Below are 21,054 nucleotides of genomic sequence, written 5' to 3'. Positions count from 1 at the left end.
ACAACGTTCCCTCTAAGGTGCGCGCCTGCGTAATTGCACACTGCTCAAGCGTCCTCTGCGCACAGCAAATATATGCCGCGCACCAAATCAAACCCATCTGAATTCTAAACAAAATAAACACATTTATTGTGTGTAATTTTGCAATGCAACTCTGAGTGATAGTGACAACAAGCGGCCCTAACGGTGTTCGTCAACACCGTTCAATTATTGTAACGTCTATCGAGATGCTTCGAGGACAGGAATTATATCGATCACTTCATTGAGCAAAACTGTTTATATTCGGCCATAACCACACCAAAAACATGAGTAATTAAAGCTGCAAGCAGCATTGGTCGGGCCCGCGTATTTGGCAGGTGCTAGTCCTAAGTGTCCCAATACTTTTGTTCAGTTTTCGTCATAAGTGTCCCAATACTTTTGTCTACTTTTAGTCTGAAGTGTCCCAAGACTTTTGTCTAGTGTACCTACCTTGTCTGCATTGTGTGGGCACGTTGGTGCTTCCTGCTTTTGAGCAGCCATCTTAAAAAACCAGCAGCGCAGCAGTATCAGTGCAGCGGGTCTTTGAAGGGTCATAAAATCAAAACCAGAGCAGTTAGAAAAATTCCTTCGATAACTTTTATTTGGAAGGGTTCAATCTCTCTCTAGTGTTAGTTTGAAGCTGAAACGACAAACGCGCTCAGAGGAGATAATGTTTGAAGAAAGGTGACCGGTTTTTACAAAAAAAATAGTTTTGAAGGGGGAATAGCAAACTTCCTGTTGATTTTTGCTGGGGGTTTCTTCTTCTTCTTTACCTGAGTCTCCGACCTCAAAAGATCGGACTTTTCAAACATCAGCAGACTCATAAATAAAAGAAGATGGTCATCATCGAATCGATGGACAACCATAAGCAATAGGTGACAGCATGTGAGGTGAGTGACGTCAGTGAGTGTGTGGGCGAGAGAAGAGAGGGAGCGGTAGCGTGAGTGCAGGGAGGTACTAGTTGGTTTTGTGTTGGATTGGCTGTGTGCAAGCAATCAATAAAGCAAGATTTGCAACTAATCGCTGGAATCATCATTCACCCTAAAGACCCACTGCCGGGTAAGGTGAAGGGTGTTGCCCCGATCATACATCGGCCCTGGAGAAGTGCCTCCCCTGCGCTCTTCGACTACGGTCTAGTTCTTCTGCTTCGTCTCCTTGTGTGCGCACACTGGACTCAGGTCCGCACGGAGCTCCGGCTGAATTCCGGGAGATTTTCGGGAGAAAATTTCTTCCGGGAGGTTTTCGGGAGAGGCGCTGAATTTCGGGAGTCTCCCGGAAAATCCGGGAGGGTTGGCAAGTATGTTGAAAAGGCAACCTTATTTTTTGACAACTGCAGAATGCCGCCCGTTCACACTGTACTGTTTCCGTCCGAAGCCACCACATCACGCTGTGCAGCATCGCTCGGCTTCCCGAGGGAGTCATCAAGGCCTATAAATGTATGTAATGTATTGTCAAACGGGAGAGTTTTTTTGTGTCAAACGGTGAAAACTAGCAGTGATGAAGTGCATTCTATTTGATGCTTTGTGGAGACTTCCACCTCGCACTTGGCAAGACTTCCTTAGTTGGGCTTTGCACGGGTCAAGGTGTTCCTAGCATGCTTCCATAAAGCCAACAATTATGTGCTATTTTCTTGCAAATGTCACACAGTGGGGGGTGCTAAAGCCTGCGTGAAAAGGTCACGTTGTGCGTCCCTCGTTGTATCTCTAAAGCCCTGCCTGCAAGTGTGAATAATCCAATTGGAGTCTTTAGTTATGTTGATGTGTACGTGCAGATCTTGTTTTTAGGTCAAAATGTGTCCATTCTCCCTTTTCTCTCTGCACGCTGTGTCTGCTTGTAAGTACTCCGTGCGTGTGCGCTGCCGAACATGCTCCTCTGCTCGTAAAACCAGCAATGAGGAACCGGTACTTTTCAGACAGAGTATAGTACTGTTTTTGATTCATTATAGACTTAGACGTAGACTTAGACTTCCTTTTATTGTCATTCAAATTTGAACTTTGCAGTATAGATAAGAACGAAATGTCGTTGCATTAGCTCATGGTAGTGCAGGATAAAAAAGCAATACGGTGCTGTGGAAGTCGCTTCCCAGCCGTTCCACTGGTAGACAAAGCACCGGGGCCAAGCGTGCAGTTTTTAACCAGATTTTAATGTATATAGATTTTTATCACAAGTTTTCTCTCCAGCAGGACGCAACTTTTCAGCCACGTCCGTATCCTCTCCCCCCTCCTGCTCCCGGCCGCTTACTGTTAAAGACAACAGATGATTAGATTTACACGTACCACCTGTGAAATCTAATCACCTGCCAGCTGTGTCTCGCCGTCAGCACATGCCCCCCCCCCTATCCGACGGTGCTCGTCCTCAGCACCATAGACAGAGGCTTTGCTCCTGCAGGCGCGCTGGCCACACCTCCCTCCACAGGTGCAGATATAAATAAATACATAGATTACTGTACAGAAAAATATATTGCATGTTTTGCATATGCATCCATGTTTATGGATGTACCGTATTTTCCGCACCATAAGCCGCCCTGGGCTAAAAGCCGCGCCTTCAATGAACGGCATATTTCAAAACTTTGTCCACCTATAAGCCGCCCCGTGTTATAAGCCGCATCTAACTGCGCTAAAGGAATGTCAAAAAAACAGTCAGATAGGTCAGTCAAATTTTAATAATATATTAAAACCAGCGTGATGTGGGCGCGCATGGAGTCGTATATCAACATGGACGGAGCTGCGTGAAAAAAGCCACCCGGCCTCTTCGCGTAAACTTAAACTTACCTTAACCACTCGCTCATCTTTTCTTCATCCATCCATCCCTTCGAGTTAGCTTTTATGATGACGCCGGCTGGAAAGGTCTCTTTTGGCAAGGTCTTCCTTTTGAATATCCCCATGGGTGGAAGTTTCTGGCCATTAGCATGGCAAGCTAGAACCACAGTGAAGGATGACTTCTCATTCCCTGTGGTGCGAATATTCACCGTACGTGCTCCCGTTGTATCCACAGTGCGGTTCACAGGAATATCAAAAGTCAGTGGAACCTCGTCCATGTTGATAATGTTCTCTGGCCGGATCTTTTTTTCAGCTATCTTGTTTTTACAATATGCACGGAAAGTAGCCAGCTTTTCTTGAAAGTCTTTAGGCAGTTGCTGTGAAATAGTAGTCCGTGTGCGGATGGAGAGATTGCGTCTTTTCATGAACCGGAAACCTGTCGCTTAGTAGGAGCCATTTTGTGGTCTTTACAGATGTAAACACACAAAGGAAATTAAACGTAATATCCGCGCCCTTCTTCTTCTTCTACGCGGGCGGGTGGTTGCTTACAGTAGAAGAAGAAGCGCTTCCTGTTCTATGGGGGCGGGTGCTTACCTTGGCGGTTGCTTGCGTAGAAGAAGAAGCACTTCCTCTTCTACGGGGAAAAAAGATGGCGGCTGTTTACCGTAGTTGCGAGACCGAAACTTTATGAAAATGAATCTTAATATTAATCCATATATAAAGCGCACCGGGTTATAAGCCGCACTGTCAGCTTTTGAGTAAATGTGTGGTTTTTAGGTGCGGCTAATAGTGCGGAAAATACGGTATGTTATATTGTCTTTATATTCCAGCAAGTTAATCCATTTTTGGGGGTAATTGAGGGGATTATTATGATGCGTTCAAGAGTCTTACGGCCTGAGGGAAGAAGCCGTTACAGAGGCTGCGGAACCTCTTTCTAGAGTCAAGCAGTGAAAACAGTCCTTGATGGGGGTGTGGGAGGAGTCTCTGCAGATTTTCTGAGCCCTGGTCAGGCAGCAGCTTTTTGCGATCTCCTGGATAGTACCGGGATGAGCACACATTTTTCTTCCTTTGTAGCCAGTTTAATTTCCTGTACTCATCCACACACAAAGTCATTGTACGCTCATCCAGAGTATAAGCACTCACTTTGTTCACCAAATAGTGTCATGATCCGTGGTCCAGTTCATGTTTTCGTTATGTTCTGTTAGATTGACTCCAGTAGTTCCTGTTTTTTTTTTGCACTCTTGTTTGTTTTGGTTGCCATGTTTGCGCATGATTTTCACCAGCCGCTGGTGTTAGGGACGCTCACCTGGCTCTAATCAAGAGACACTTTTTAAGCCTGCCTTCGCCAGTCCGTCAGTCAGTCCGCCTGGCGTCATTGTTCGGTTCATGTCTGATTCCAAGTTTATGCCAAGTGTTTGTCTCATGCCTGGACTACGTAAATCGTGTTTTTTTCATGCCACAGTTTCATAAGTTCTCTATGTCCATAGTCTATGCTAAGTATTTACTTTAACTCCAAGTGAGATCAGCGCGTTGTGCTTTCGCCTTGTTTTCCGTTTTTGTACCTTTTTGAGTTTTGAGTCTTGGGTTCAATCCCGGGCTCGGGCTCTTTCTGTGTGGAGTTTGCATGTTCTCCCCGTGACTGCGTGGGTTCCCTCCGGGTACTCCGGCTTCCTCCCACCTCCAAAGACATGCACCTGGGGATAAGTTGATTGGCAACACTAAATTGGCCCTAGTGTGTGAATGTGAGTGTGAATGTTGTCTGTCTATCTGTGTTGGCCCTGCGATGAGGTGGCGACTTGTCCAGGGTGTACCCCGCCTTCCGCCCGATTGTAGCTGAGATAGGCTCCAGCGCCCCCCGCGACCCCAAAGGGAATAAGCGGTAGAAATGGAGAATTAAATATGTTCCTACCTGCAAGCTTTGTCCGGAATAGTCTGTTTGCAACCCGGGAGAGCAAACCTCGCAGTAAGCTGCAAAGACCCCGCCATGACAAATAGTTGACAATGTCCGGGTAACTTATGTCGGTAACATTTCAAATCAGTAGTCCATTCCTCTTTTCCCATCTCATACAGATCTTTATTGCCGCTATCCTTCAATTTCTGTAAAAACCTGGCTCGGCAAACCCCAACTGACGTCATTGTCGAAGCAAAAGTGCGAAAAATATTTAGAAAACTGCCGCAGACAAAGTTATGACACACAAGATGGCGGCTGCTGCGAGGATTACCCGTAATCCTTCGCTAACGGGCATTTGAGAGAAAGTGCATGGAACCTCGGACTTGGTGAAACTACTAAAATCCGAAAGTTTTGAGAAGTCAGATGAATTTAGTGCATGGAAACGTAGCGACTGAGACCTTAAGTCTGTGCTGAGATCTCGGTAGCAATTATAAGAGGAGTGGTGGGGGGGGTGGGGGGGGGGGGGGGGGTCTCTGAGGGCACCCACTGTCTCCTGACATGCCGCTTCTCATCAGAGCCACCATAAATCAATTTTCATCCACACGCCAGCACATCAGATACCAAAACCGACCCCCGACAATATCTCCTCTTTTCCTCTAAATCATGGCCGCAATGCTTTTGATTTCTGACAGCCTGCTGTTATCCCAAACAACAAAATAATATTACGACCGCACACAGAAAAGTGCAACGACTACTATGAGACACTTTTGTGTGTGGGGGTTTAACAATCATTTAATAATGTTACCAGATGGATTTATGCTGTCAGACTGTTGCTGATGTTTGTGTTTGGGGAGGGGAATGCCCTTAGAAAATACCATTTCTATCTGTTCACTACGCACTTCCTGCAGGATTCCACAGACTTTTGTTGTGAAAATGCCTGAAATGGCAGCAGCTGTTTTAAAAAGTTGCAATGTTTTAAGGTTTTTCTATCCATTTCTGACACAAAGTAGCGTACAGTTCTAACATATACACACATATATATGTATATATTTATATATATATATATATATATATATATATATATATATATATATATATATATATATATATATACCTTAATTAGAATATTTGGAAAAACTTGATTTATTTCAGTAATTGCATTCAAATGGTGTAACTTGTACATTATATTTATTCATTGCACACAGACTGATGCATTCAAATGTTTATTTCATTTAATTTTGATGATTTGAAGTGGCAACAAATGAAAATCCAAAATTCCGTGTCTCACAAAATTAGAATATTGTGTAAGGCTAATACAAAAAAGGGATTTTTAGAAATGTTGGCCAACTGAAAAGTATGAAAATGAAAAATATGAGCATGTACAATACTCAATACTTGGTTGGAGCTCCTTTTGCCTCAATTACTGCGTTAATGCGGCGTGGCATGGAGTCGATGAGTTTCTGGCACTGCTCAGGTGTTATGAGAGCCCAGGTTGCTCTGATAGTGGCCTTCAACTCTTCTGCGTTTTTGGGTCTGGCATTCTGCATCTTCCTTTTCACAATACCCCACAGATTTTCTATGGGGCTAAGGTCAGGGGAGTTGGCGGGCCAATTTAGTACAGAAATACCATGGTCCGTAAATCAGGCACGGGTAGATTTTGCGCTGTGTGCAGGCGCCAAGTCCTGTTGGAACTTGAAATCTCCATCTCCATAGAGCAGGTCAGCAGCAGGAAGCATGAAGTGCTCTAAAACTTGCTGGTAGACGGCTGCGTTGACCCTGGATCTCAGGAAACAGAGTGGACCGACACCAGCAGATGACATGGCACCCCAAACCATCACCCAACCATGCAAATTTTGCATTTCCTTTGGAAATCGAGGTCCCAGAGTCTGGAGGAAGACAGGAGAGGCACAGGATCCACGTTGCCTGAAGTCTAGTGTAAAGTTTCCACCATCAGTGATGGTTTGGGGTGCCATGTCATCTGCTGGTGTCGGTCCACTCTGTTTCCTGAGATCCAGGGTCAACGCAGCCGTCTACCAGCAAGTTTTAGAGCACTTCATGCTTCCTGCTGCTGACCTGCTCTATGGAGATGGAGATTTCAAGTTCCAACAGGACTTGGAGACGAAGCAGAAGAACGAGGAAGATACAGCCGACGACGAGTAAGATGAAGAAATACACTTGTAAGTTCCAAGCTGCAGCTGCGATTAGACCTGGATAGTCTACGGGAAGAAGTAGTGGACTACCAAGTGCTTGGCAGTGAAGATCTTCCTCAGGAAGCAAAGATTGACAGGTTTTGTGCCATGCTAGGGAGAGATGGAAGATTCCAGACTCTAGTGCATTTGATGAAAGCACTTTTTTGCGTGCCACACAGCAATGCATCATCAGAGAGGGTGTTCAGCATGGTTAGAAAAATAGTGACAGAGAATAGAACAAGGATGGACAATTCAACCCTTAACTCAACAATGAGTAGATGAGTGTTATGTGTGTGTATATGTGTAAAATAAATGAACACTGAAATTCAAGTATTTATTTTATATATACATATATATATATATATATATATATATATATATATATATATATATATATATATATATATATATATATATATATATATCCATCCATCCCATCCATTTTCTACCGCTTATTCCCTTTGGGGTCGCGGGGGGCGCTGGAGCCTATCTCAGCTACAATCGGGCGGAAGGCGGGGTACACCCTGGACAAGTCGCCACCTCATCGCAGGGCCAACACAGATAGACAGACAACATTCACACTCACATCCACACACTAGGGCCAATTTAGTGTTGCCAATCAACTTATCCCCAGGTGCATGTATTTTATATATATATATATATATGTATATATATATATATATATATATATATATATATATATATATATATATATATATATATATATATATATATATATATATATATATATATATATATATATATAATAAAATAAATATATATATATATATATATATATATATATATATATATATATATATATATATATATATATATATATATATACCGTATTTTCCGCACCATAAGCCGCCCCGTGTTATAAGCCGCATCTAACTGCGCTACAGGGAATGTCAAAAAAACAGTCAGATAGGTCAGTTAAACTGATGGACAATTCAACCCTTAACTCAACAATGAGTAGATGAGTGTTATGTGTGTGTATATGTGTAAATAAATGAACACTGAAATTCAAGTATTTATTTTATTTACTTATATATATATATATATATATAGCTAGAATTCACTGAAAGTCAAGTATTTCTTATATATATATATATATATATATATATATATATATATATATATATATATATATATATATATATATATATATATAGCCCTAGTGTGTGAATGTGAGTGTGAATGTTGTCAGTCTATCTGTGTTGGCCCTGCGATGAGGTGGCGACTTGTCCAGGGTGTACCCCGCCTTCCGCCCGATTGTAGCTGAGATAGGCTCCAGCGCCCCCCGCGACCCCAAAGGGAATAAGCGGTAGGAAATGGATGGATGGATGAAATACTTGACTTGGTGAATTCTAGCTGTAAATATACTCCTCCCCTCTTAACCACGCCCCCAACCCTAACCCTAACCCTAACCCTAACCCTAACCCCAACCCCCCACCCCCCCACCTCCCGAAAGGTTGGCAAGTATGCCCCAATGTCAAACGGGCTGCGCTTAAGATAGTCAATGCTTGGGTCAACATACGTCTGCGAGTCTGTGTTTTTTCTACCCTGAAACATGTAAAAACAAAGCATCAATCTGTTCTGACTGACACCCACGTGAAAGAATTGCTTTGAGTGGCAACAACGGAATACAAGCCAGATTTGAAGAGGATTGTCCATGACAAGGAATGCCAAGTCCCACTAAGCAACATGCATAGTAAGAGAAAAAATATGATATTTCTGTATGTGGACTTGGTTGAACTGAGAGTTTGTGTTTGTGTGAGACAGTGCTCACAATGTTCATTGTTGAAAATAACTGGCCTGTGGTCTTAGTACTGTAGTCATGTTGGAGTGTGATATTTACAATAAATCTGGCTGAGCAGAGGTATGTGTGTGTGTGTGTGTGTGTTCTGGCAATGCTTACTTAATGGGGACATTGCTCTGTTTACACAGTCACCTTTAGGGGACCTCTGACGGTATGGGGACAAAAAAACAGGTCCCCTAAAGAGAAACCTTTTTAAATTATAGTCAGATCCATTCTGAAGATGCCTAAGTGATTTTTAAGCTTGATCATGTCATATTTAATTTGAACTTTTTTTTTTTTTTTTTAAATGGTCCTCAGTCGTCACGTACAAATTTGTGTGAATTATGCAAAATTATTTAAATTTGGTCCCCGTGAACCATATTAACTCTTTTTCCCCAGGGTCCCCAGTGAGAATGATCAGCACATTACTTCATCAATCCAGAGTTTTAAAGACGTGTATGAGCTAACTGGGCAGTGGACATTTTACCTCGTTTTTTTATGCTTACACAACTTGTCGAAAGGGTGGTCCGCACAAGTGATGATCAAAAACTTGGTCCCCATTCCAAATGATAATGTGTAGGTGTGTGTGTGTGTGTGTGTGTGTGTGTGTGTGTGTGTGTGTGTGTGTGTGTGTGTGTGTGTGTGTGTGTGTGTGTGTGTGTGTGAGGAAGGGATGGGGTGATGTTCATGTGTGCCCATGTGTAGGATGTTGCTCTTTACAGTAACACAGTAAAAAAAATGTGGCTCTTAGTCTCTGACTGGTTGGCCCATACTTGCCAACCTTGAGACCTCCGATTTCGGGACGTGGGGGTTGGGGGCGTGGTCGGGGGTGAGGCGGGGCGTGGTTGGGGGCGTGGTTAAGAGGGGAGGAGTATATTGACAGCTAGAATTCACCAAGTCAAGTATTTCATATATATATATATATATATATATATCTACACAGGCCCGGCCCTAACCAATCTGGCGCCCTAGGCAAGATTTTAGGTGGCGCCCCCCCACATCGGCAGTGAAGTGTATATACTCACAAGAACCCGTATAGCTTTGTCTTTGACCTTTTTTTTTTACTTACAACTATACCTAATATATAAAGGGGTGGAAAAGTGACTATTACCTGCAGGGCAAACATTAGCTAACCAGAAGGCAATAACAATGTAAACAAAAAACACCTGCTTAAAAGATCTAATACAAATGTCCCTGAGGAATGTAAGGTGGGAGCAGGGGCGCCGCTAGGGATTTTGGGCCCCATGAAAAGAATCTTTACAGGTCCCCCAACACAGTGTCATTATTTTTTCTTTATTATAATTTCATCATCATCAGGGGCCTCTCTGGGCCCCCCTCCATCATGGGCCCCTAGAATCTGTCTCCTTTACCCCCCCCTTTTTGGCGCCCCTGGGTGGGAGTACTGTAATTACCTAACGTTACATTATTATTTTCCATAACAATTTAGCCCCCTCCACAATATTAACCCGACGTTAAAACAGAACTAGCTATTTATTGATTAGCAATTGCCGAATCATGTAACATTAGCTTAATGCTAAAAAGCCAGGTTACTATCACATTCTGTAACAGACAAATAATTTAATGTAGGCTAACGTTACCTACCTGCTACCTCTGTCTTTTCTCGTTTCTACTCCTCTTCTTTTCTCTTTTTTCTTCCCTGGGCACCTGACAGTTTTGGCCGTTTTGACATCTTGTGTGGATTTTTTGATGTGGTGACGTCCAAAAAGAGTCATGATACGGGAAGGGGGGGGGCGCACCGTGCGGGGGAGGAGGGGTGGACGTAATGTTGTAACAAATAATATTTCTATTAAATAGGCTTTACTTTGCATTTTAATTAACGTGGGATTATTTTTTGTATTTAGAAATAATAGTACCAACGTTTTTTTTTTTTTTTTTTTTCTCCAACATTTGTGGCACTGGCGTGGCGCCCCCTGATGGACGGCGCCCTTAGCATTTGCCTATACGGCCTATGCCACGGGCCTGCCCTGTATCTACATCCTGAAAATATGCAAACAAAACTGTGCTTAGATAATTGATACTTCAAACTTGCATAAATAAATATTAAGGAATATAACATAACTTGGCTTCGGAGAGTTTCAAAATGTAATGAATAAAATGCTAAAGTTGTTGATAAACAAGCAATTATTTTAATAATTAAATATGGTCATTTTAAATGAATTATTATGATAATTTAAAATCAATTATTTCAAATATGTTTATTTTAATGTATAATTCTATGGCTCGATGTAATAAGGAGTCAGGAAAAAATACAAATAAAAATACAATTAATTTGGATGTTTTTAGCAAAATATAGTAAACATGTATTTAGTTTTTTTTTTTTTTTAGTTAATAAATATATTTATTTTTAGGTAAGACATAATAATACAATTTATCTCTAGAATGGATGATTTAGTTCTTGTCACCCTGTTGTCCTCCTGTCATGAAAAAAGGCTGTCCTCACTCAGGTCCGCATGGAGCTGGAGGGGGCGTGGCTTCCAGCTCCGGCTGAAAATCGAGAGATTTTCGGGAGAATATTTGTCCCGGGAGGTTTTCGGGAGAGGCGCTGAATTTCGGGAGTCTCCCGGAAAATTCGGGAGGGTTGGCAAGTATGGGTTCGCCACCCCTGATTTATGTGGTCTGGTTTTGGTGTTGTCGGCCTGACGCCCAATTTTTTTTTCATGCACCTATAAACCGTCGACCTACTGAGAAATAAGCCTACGGTTCGAATCTACATGTCTATGTTAATTCATGTGCATTATCCCACGTAACACATAAAGAAAGTCCACAGCAAGGCTTTAATACGTGCTCCAGTCAGAGCCTGTCCGTATTTATTAGTTGCTATCTTGCCTACTCCTCCAGCAGGTGTCAAGCGCTGGCAGATCAGAAAAAAAAAAAAAAAAGGAAAAAAAACAAGATGAGAGAACAGACCGCCGAGACGGTGGTCAACAAAAGGCCTTCAACAGCTGATGGGCTGAAGATGGCCCGCATAGAGAGAGTCTGCAGGTCTCACTGACAACCTGATGGAAGCCTCACTTTGCTCACGGTATTAGTTTCTGTTGTCAACTTTGGAAATAACCAGCAACCATCAACACACCACAACATAAAAGCCGCTGCTGGTAATCAGTTTATGTCCCAAAAGGTTTCATATATATATATATATATATATATATATATATATATATATATATATATATATATATATATACAGGTAAAAGCCAGTAAATTAGAATATTTTGAAAAACTTGATTTATTTCAGTAATTGCATTCAAAAGGTGTAACTTGTACATTATATTTATTCATTGCACACAGACTGATGCATTCAAATGTTTATTTCATTTAATTTTGATGATTTGAAGTGGCAACAAATGAAAATCCAAAATTCCGTCTGTCACAAAATTAGAATATTACTTAAGGCTAATACAAAAAAAGGATTTTTAGAAATGTTGGCCAACTGAAAAGTATGAAAATGAAAAATATGAGCATGTACAATACTCAATACTTGGTTGGAGCTCCTTTTGCCTCAATTACTGCGTTAATGCGGCGTGGCATGGAGTCGATGAGTTTCTGGCACTGCTCAGGTGTTATGAGAGCCCAGGTTGCTCTGATAGTGGCCTTCAACTCTTCTGCGTTTTTGGGTCTGGCATTCTGCATCTTCCTTTTCACAATACCCCACAGATTTTCTATGGGGCTAAGGTCAGGGGAGTTGGCGGGCCAATTTAGAACAGAAATACCATCGTCCGTAAACCAGGCACGGGTAGATTTTGCGCTGTGTGCAGGCGCCAAGTCCTGTTGGAACTTGAAATCTCCATCTCCATAGAGCAGGTCAGCAGCAGGAAGCATGAAGTGCTCTAAAACTTGCTGGTAGACGGCTGCGTTGACCTTGGATCTCAGGAAACAGAGTGGACCGACACCAGCAGATGACATGGCATCGGGACAAATGAGCCATTACCATGGCAGATAAAGGAAGTAAATATAAGACACCATCGTTCCTTTGTTTTTGTTAGACTTGTTGACACGGATGCGTTCAATGTGGCTTGGTTTTCGAAGTGGAAAACAAACCAGAGGCAGGTAGATGTTAGGCAATTAAGCTGCTTATGTGCACTCCAACACATCCCACTTGAAAAAAGAAACAAAATAACGATTGCCCGCTGAGCAATGGCACCACAGACGTGAGGAATAGTCCTCTTATGAAGGCCAAGGCAGGAAGAAGTGGCCTCCGATGCAACACTGACTCATGTTGAGATAGAAAATGTCTTTGAAGTCAGAAGAGATTTATTAGGATTTCTCCCTTTTAGGAGGTCAGACTCCGCCCACATTCGTTAGTTCTAGATCTGTCTGCAACATATGAGCGCTGACGAGAACTGAAGTATGAAATGGCATTCTACAAAAATGGAGTAGGTACAACAACAGAAATACTAGCCAAGAGGGAAAGCATAGAGCTAACAACGGTCGAAGCACAGAAGTCAAACCCAAGGGCCGTGGTCCAAATCTTTTTAATGTGGCTCGTTCCCCAATATTATTGTAGTCATCCGCCACATCATTTTGCATAGACATTTTTGTAATGTATTTGTTCTTTCAATTTTGACAGAAAAATGTTGTACATGCAATTGCACATGTTTTAAAATGACCTGATATTCTAAGTAAAAATAAACACTGCGGTACCAAAGTTATAGGTTTGAGGCGGGCGGGGTCGGGGTGGGCGTGGCCGCGGGGGCGGGGTAGAGGGGGTAGGAGTATATTTATAGCAAGAATTCACTGAAATTCAAGTATTTCTTATATATATATATATATATATATATATATATATATATATATATATATATATATATATATATATATAGCTAGAATTCACTGAAATTTTAGTATTTCTTATATATATATATATATATATATATATATATATATATATATATATATATATATATATATAAGAAATACTTGAATTTCAATATACATATAGCTAGAATTCACTGAAATTCAAGTATTTCTTATATATATATATATATATATATATATATATATATATAATAAATTATAAATGGGTTGTACTTGTATAGCGCTTTTCTACCTTCAAGGTACTCAAAGCGCTTTGACACTACTTCCACATTTACCCATTTACCCATTTACCCATTTACCCATTTACCACATTTACCCATTCACACACACATTCACACACTGATGGAGGGAGCTGCCATGCAAGGCGCTAATTAGCACCCATCAGGAGCAAGGGTGAAGTGTCTTGCTCAGGACACAACGGACATGACGAGGTTGGTACTAGGTGGGGATTGAACCAGGGACCCTCGGGTTGCGCACGGCCACTCTTCCACTGCGCTACGCCGTCCCTTTTTATATATATATATATATATATATATATATATATATATATATATATATATATATATATATAAGAAATACTTGAATTTCAGTGAATTCTAGCTATCTATATATATCTATATATATCTATATATATATATATATATATATATATATATATATATATATATATATACCTTAATTGTTTCCCAACGGTGTCTGTAACACGGCAGTAAAACGGCTGATCAAACAAAACAGAAGTCATGGTCACGGACCCACTAGCTATCTCTCCAACCAGCTAAACAGACTCAATAAAAACCACAGTTACGTTTTGGTGAATTTACTGAGGAATTTGTGAAACTGAAGCAATACAAAAAGAATGCCGTTGTCAGTGTCACGTCCAGGGCGCATTGTTGCGCCCTCATCTTTGCGCTCTGCTTGCCGCACCTCAGGACGCGCCCACGGCCGCGTCACGCCCACAAGCCGGCAAAGCTGTGGGAGATCAGCAATCTGCGCACCTGGACCTGATGAGAGGGAGCTGTATAAAGGACCAGTGGACCCAAGGATCCTTGCGGGAACTTAGTTTCTCAATGGTGATCCTCCTCGATCCTCGAACCCCGCCTGAACACGGACCTTGTCGCCTCTCTCTCTGCCCCACGGACCTCACTTGGATCACAGACCCCTTTCGTCTAGCCCCCTTTGGATTTGTATGCTTCCTCATCCAACATCACGGTAACACACAACAGTTAATTACACACATAGTTTAACACCACACACACACTCTTGGATTTTGGTCACACACTCCATTCCTGAGCTCAAGTATAGTTAGTTAGTATTGTTTATTATTATTATATATATATTGACGATATATATAATAAATCATTGAACATTACTGCCCCCTGGTGTCTGAGCCGTCATCTCCCCTCTGTAACCACAACAGTAAGTTAATAATACTAACACAGACACTCGTAAACGTGTTAGCATATTAGCTATTGTTAGCGCTAGCTTCATTACATTACGATAGCACATGCAAATATGCATGAAAACACTACCGTCAAACATGTGACTGTTTGGTACCGGTAAGTATGAATAGCTTTAGTTATATTGTAAAACCTACAAACGTTGCTTGGATTTATGAATGAATAAACCATAAAAGTAGAAACGCTATGGGCAACTAGTAGCACAGAACGGCATTTGTCCTTTCAGTTTAAAGACGGACTGCGCTTCTTTTGAAATGTTGCCGATTCTTAACAATCCTTATGCAAGGGAAGAACACATATGTAATTCATTTTTATGCACTTCCATTAAGGTTTTATATACATGCTGTAAAGGCACATTCATAGCAACATTTAATATTTGTGTATTTTGTTAACTTTAAGTGTACGCGGCGTGTTAGTTTCAAAAACGTATCGCAACATTTGTTTTGGTTTTTTCAACAACATCACTGATTATTACTCACTGCAGACTTCATGAGAGTGAACAACCATAATAAAACGTTACTTACTGTACAGGGTCTGCTGTCATTAGGATGCCATCCATCCATCCATCCATCTTCTTCCGCTTATCCAAGGTCGGGTCGCGGGGGCAGCAGCCTAAGCAGGGAAGCCCACACTTTCCTCTCCCCAGCCACTTCGTCCAGCTCTTCCCGGGGGATCCCGAGGCGTTCCCAGGCCAGCCGGGAGACATAGTCTTCCCAACGTGTCCTGGGTCTTCCCCGTGGCCTCCTACCGGTTGGACGTGCCCTAAACACCTCCCTAGGGAGGCGTTCGGGTGGCATCCTGACCAGATGCCCGAACCACCTCATCTGGCTCCTCTCGATGTGGAGGAGCAGCGGCTTTACTTTGAGCTCCCCCCGGATGACAGAGCTTCTCACCCTATCTCTAAGGGAGAGCCCCGCCACCCGGCGGAGGAAACTCATTTCGGCCGCTTGTACCCATGATCTTGTCCTTTCGGTCATAACCCAAAGCTCATGACCATAGGTGAGGATGGGAACGTAGATCGACCGGTAAATTGAGAGCTTTGCCTTCCGGCTCAGCTCCTTCTTCACCACAACGGATCGATACAGCGTCCGCATTACTGAAGATGCCGCACCGATCCGCCTGTCAATCTCACGATCCACTCTTCCCCCACTCGTGAACAAGACTCCTAGGTACTTGAACTCCTCCACTTGGGGCAGGGTCTCCTCCCCAACCCGGAGATGGCACTCCACCCTTTTCCGGGCGAGAACCATGGACTCGGACTTGGAGGTGCTGATTCTCATCCCAGTCGCTTCACACTCAGCTGTGAACCGATCCTGTGAGAGCTGAAGATCCTGGCCAGATGAAGCCATCAGGACCACATCATCCGCAAAAAGCAGAGACCTAATCCTGCAGCCACCAAACCGGATCCCCTCAACGCCTTGACTGCGCCTAGAAATTCTGTCCATAAAAGTTATGAACAGAATCGGTGACAAAGGGCAGCCTTGGCGGAGTCCAACCCTCACTGGAAACGTGTCCGACCTACTGCCGGCAATGCGGACCAAGCTCTGACACTGATCGAACAGGGAGCGGACAGCCACAATCAGACAGTCCGATACCCCATACTCTCTGAGCACTCCCCACAGAACCTCCCGAGGGACACGGTCGAATGCCTTCTCCAAGTCCACAAAGCACATGTAGACTGGTTGGGCAAACTCCCATGCACCCTCAAGGACCCTGCCGAGAGTATAGAGCTGGTCCACAGTTCCACGACCAGGACGAAAACCACACTGTTCCTCCTGAATCCGAGGTTCGACTATCCGGCGTAGCCTCCTCTCCAGTACACCTGAATAGACCTTACCAGGAAGGCTGAGGAGTGTGATCCCACGATAGATAGAACACACCATTAGGATGCCAACTGCATATATTCCCATTTAGGTGAAGAATGACTAATAACCTTCACGAAGAAAAAGGGGGTGTGTGTTTTCGCGTCCTTCTCGCCATTTCCGGGTCTAAACTGGCTGTCAAAGTGTACCAACTTGTTGGAATACATCCTCATCCTGCTACTATCCAGGTGAGAGGCATGATTTATAATCTACAATTAAGTGTGACAAGAAACAGCTGACCACTCGATGATGTCAACTTTGGCACACACGCTTCTATAAATAGTTTGTCTGCGTTAGCACTTATAATAACAATATCACTAATACTCACTAACCAAGTCACAAAATGTTAATGGTGTATTGTTGGCGGTTTTTGAATGTTTTTTTTATGGGTTTTATGGACAGAATAGAGGACTTCCCATTGGCTCCGTTGTAAGAGGTCTTTTGTTTATGTTTATTTATAAGTTAGAATGCATAAAAAGATTAAAAAAATAAAAATATCCGTTGTCATGTCTTTCATAATGACTGTGAAAAAAGTGCAGTTTTCCTTTGAGGCAGTAAAAGTAGGGAAATACTGACGACAAACTCATCCAAAAGATGCCGTAGCACAAACAATAAAACACCTTTTCAGTGTCTCTGTCTGTGTTTTTACATAAACTATTTGAAAACAAGACAACGTGGTCGTCAGCAAAGAGAAATCCATGAAACAACTACGCCGTTTAATAAGCCGCAGGGTTCGAAGCGTAGGAAAAAAGTTGCCGCTTCACACACTTTGTGGTGCATCGCTTCCTCATTAGTAAAAACACGTGTTAGTGCATCGTGTTCATCTTCTTCCAGGAGAATGAAGGCCTGTCACGTACTCGCAGGTAAAATAATCATTCAATTATAGTTGACATGAGCCCTGACTGGAGGGCGGGGCAGGCATAAATAGCAGCAAGCTGATTAGCAACCATGACCAGGTGTGGCCGGGCTGTCAATCAGCGACAGGCCAGGGAGAGAGTGCCCAGGAAGACACGCAGGAAAGTGAACCAAAATAAGAGCGCTACACAGGAAATAAGCATAAACTAAGGAAACAAGGGAATATGTGACAGCTGACATGAGGCCAATTCTAAGGTGTTCTGAGCCTTCCTCCATCCTGTCGCCATGTGGACAAGAAGTCGAGGACATTGAAAGCTTCTTTCCCTCCACATGTCCCCTATGCTTGAATAAACACTCGTGGAGCGGATTCAATTACAATGAGTGGAAAGAAACCCTCACACTTTGAACGCGGTGACAAAACAAACATCAATCAATGTGAGCTGGACGCACAGCAACAACAACAAAATCAGCATCCATTGATAAAACGCCATCCTCCGACACATGCAGAGTAGCTCAATGAGTGTGTTCATTCACCAAAAAAATGATGTATGGCGTGATTAATAAGTGTGCCTTCATGCATCCGCAGCCTTTTTTCCACTCGTGGGCCTAATTAACCCAATGGTTTGACTGCAGGCAAGATCCCGTATCGACTAGCAGTGAACTGCGGGTGGCGGCGAAGGGCCTGGTTGCTCTTTCGAAGCAGCTTTGCAGCAAATGAGCGAGGTGTTTTGGGAACATGTCTCATAAATCTATAGATAATATGTAGATACATAACATGTAAATACATAACATGTAGATACATAATATGTTGATACGTAACATGTAGATACATAACATGTAGGTACATAACATGTAAATACATAACATGTAGATACATAACATGTTGATACGTAACATGTAGGTACATAACATGTAGATACACAACATGTAGGTACATAACATGTAGATATGTAACATGTAGATACGTAACATGTAGATACATAACATGTAGATACATAACATGTAGGTACATAACATGTAGATATGTAACATGTAGATACGTAACATGTAGATACATAACATGTAGATACATAACATGCAGATCCATAACATGTAGATACATAACATGTAGATACATTACATGTAGATACATAACATGTAGGTACACAACATGTAGATACATAAGATGTAGGTAGATAACATGTAGATACATAAGATGTAGATACATAACATGTAGATACATAAAATGTAGGTACATAATATGTAGATGCATAACATGTAGATACATAAAATGTAGATACATAACATGTAGATACAAAACATATAGGTACATAACATTTAGATACGTAACATGTAGGTACATAACATGTAAATACATAACATGTAGATACATAACATGTACATACATAACATATAGGTACATAACATGTAGAAACATAACATGTAGGTACATAACATTTGGAAACATAACATGTAGATACGTAACATGTAGATACGTAACATGTAGATACGTAACATGTAGATACATAACATATAGGTACATAACATGTAGATACATAACATGTAGGTACATAACATGTAGATACATAACATATAGATACGTAACATGTAGATACGTAACATGCAAATACATAACATGCAGATACATAACATGTACATACATAACATATAGGTACATAACATGTAAATACATAACATGTAGGTACATAACATGTAGAAACATAACATGTAGATACGTAACATGTAGATACGTAACATGTAGATACATAACATATAGGTATATAACATGTAGATACATAACATGTAGGTACATAACATGTAGATACGTAACATGCAGATACATAACATGTAGATACATAACATATAGGTACATAACATGTAGATACATAACATGTAAATACATAAAATGTAGGTACATAACATGTAGGTACATAACATGTAGGTATATAACATGTAGAAACATAACATGTAGATACGTAACATGTAGATACGTAACATGTAGATACATAACATGTAGATACATAACATGTAGATGCATAACATGTAGATACGTAACATGTAGATACGTAACATGTAGATACATAACATGTAGATACATAACATATAGATGCATAACATGTAGATACATAAAATGTAGATACATAACATGTAGATACATAACATATAGGTACATAACATTTAGATACGTAACATGTAGGTACATAACATGTAAATACATAACATGTAGATACATAACATGTAGATACGTAACATGTAGATACATAACATGTAGATACATAACATATAGGTACATAACATGTAGATACATAACATGTAGATACATAACATGTAGATACATAACATATAGGTACATAACATTTAGATACGTAACATGTAGGTACATAACATGTAAATACATAACATGTAGATACATAACATGTAGATACGTAACATGTAGATACATAACATGTAGATACATAACATATAGGTACATAACATGTAGATACATAACATGTAGATACATAACATGTAGATACATAACATGTAGATACATAACATATAGGTACATAACATGTAGATACATAACATGTAGATACATAACATGTAGGTACATAACATATAGGTACATAACATGTAGATACATAACATGTAGATACATAACATGTAGATACATAACATATAGGTACATAACATGTAGATACATAACATGTAGATACATAACATGTAGATACATAACATGTAGATACATGGAATTTCTGCTTGGATTGATGCCAAATATTAGCGGAGTTAAGACCGCCCATCTAACGTCAACTAATGCAAGTAAAATGACTGAATTTGGTAACAAATTGCTACAATTGGTGTTTTATCTTTAATAAAAGTGTGTTTTACCTGCAACATGGCTTATCTGGGTACATTTATCCATAGTTTTGTTTTTAGTTTTTACTAATAATTCTATTTTTCTTGAAGCACAGACCAGGATTGGCAGCCATAAATCATAAATAATGTAATATTTTGTTAATAAAGTTGTTTTTAAAAATTATATTCTAATCTAATTCTTGATTATGGAAAACTGTAAATTGTTCTTTGAGCGCAACAGGAAAAACACAATGTGTTTAATGCCCTTTTATTTATATTTTAACCTTCTAAAATTGTTCTTTGAGTGCAATAGGAAACATGTTTATTGTATTGTAAGATTTTCTGGTAAAATAAAGTCAAAGAATTACATGTTTTCGTAGTATGAGAAGTATCAATATACTATTTGGTACCGGTACCAAATTATTGGTATCGGGACAACCCTAAATCTGGCACAATGCCAAGTGTATAGTAATAAAGTGTAATATGGCCATTTTTGTTGTGGCGGCGGTAAAGTGGAATAACAGGGGTGAGGGATGGGGGTAATGACGTCAATGTTGAATTTGCATAATTGGTTC

Source organism: Nerophis lumbriciformis, linkage group LG27, assembly GCF_033978685.3.
Source record: "Nerophis lumbriciformis linkage group LG27, RoL_Nlum_v2.1, whole genome shotgun sequence".
Taxonomy (NCBI): Eukaryota; Metazoa; Chordata; class Actinopteri; order Syngnathiformes; family Syngnathidae; genus Nerophis; species Nerophis lumbriciformis.
The sequence above is the reverse complement of the archived record's forward strand: the minus strand, read 5'-3'. Positions refer to the sequence as shown.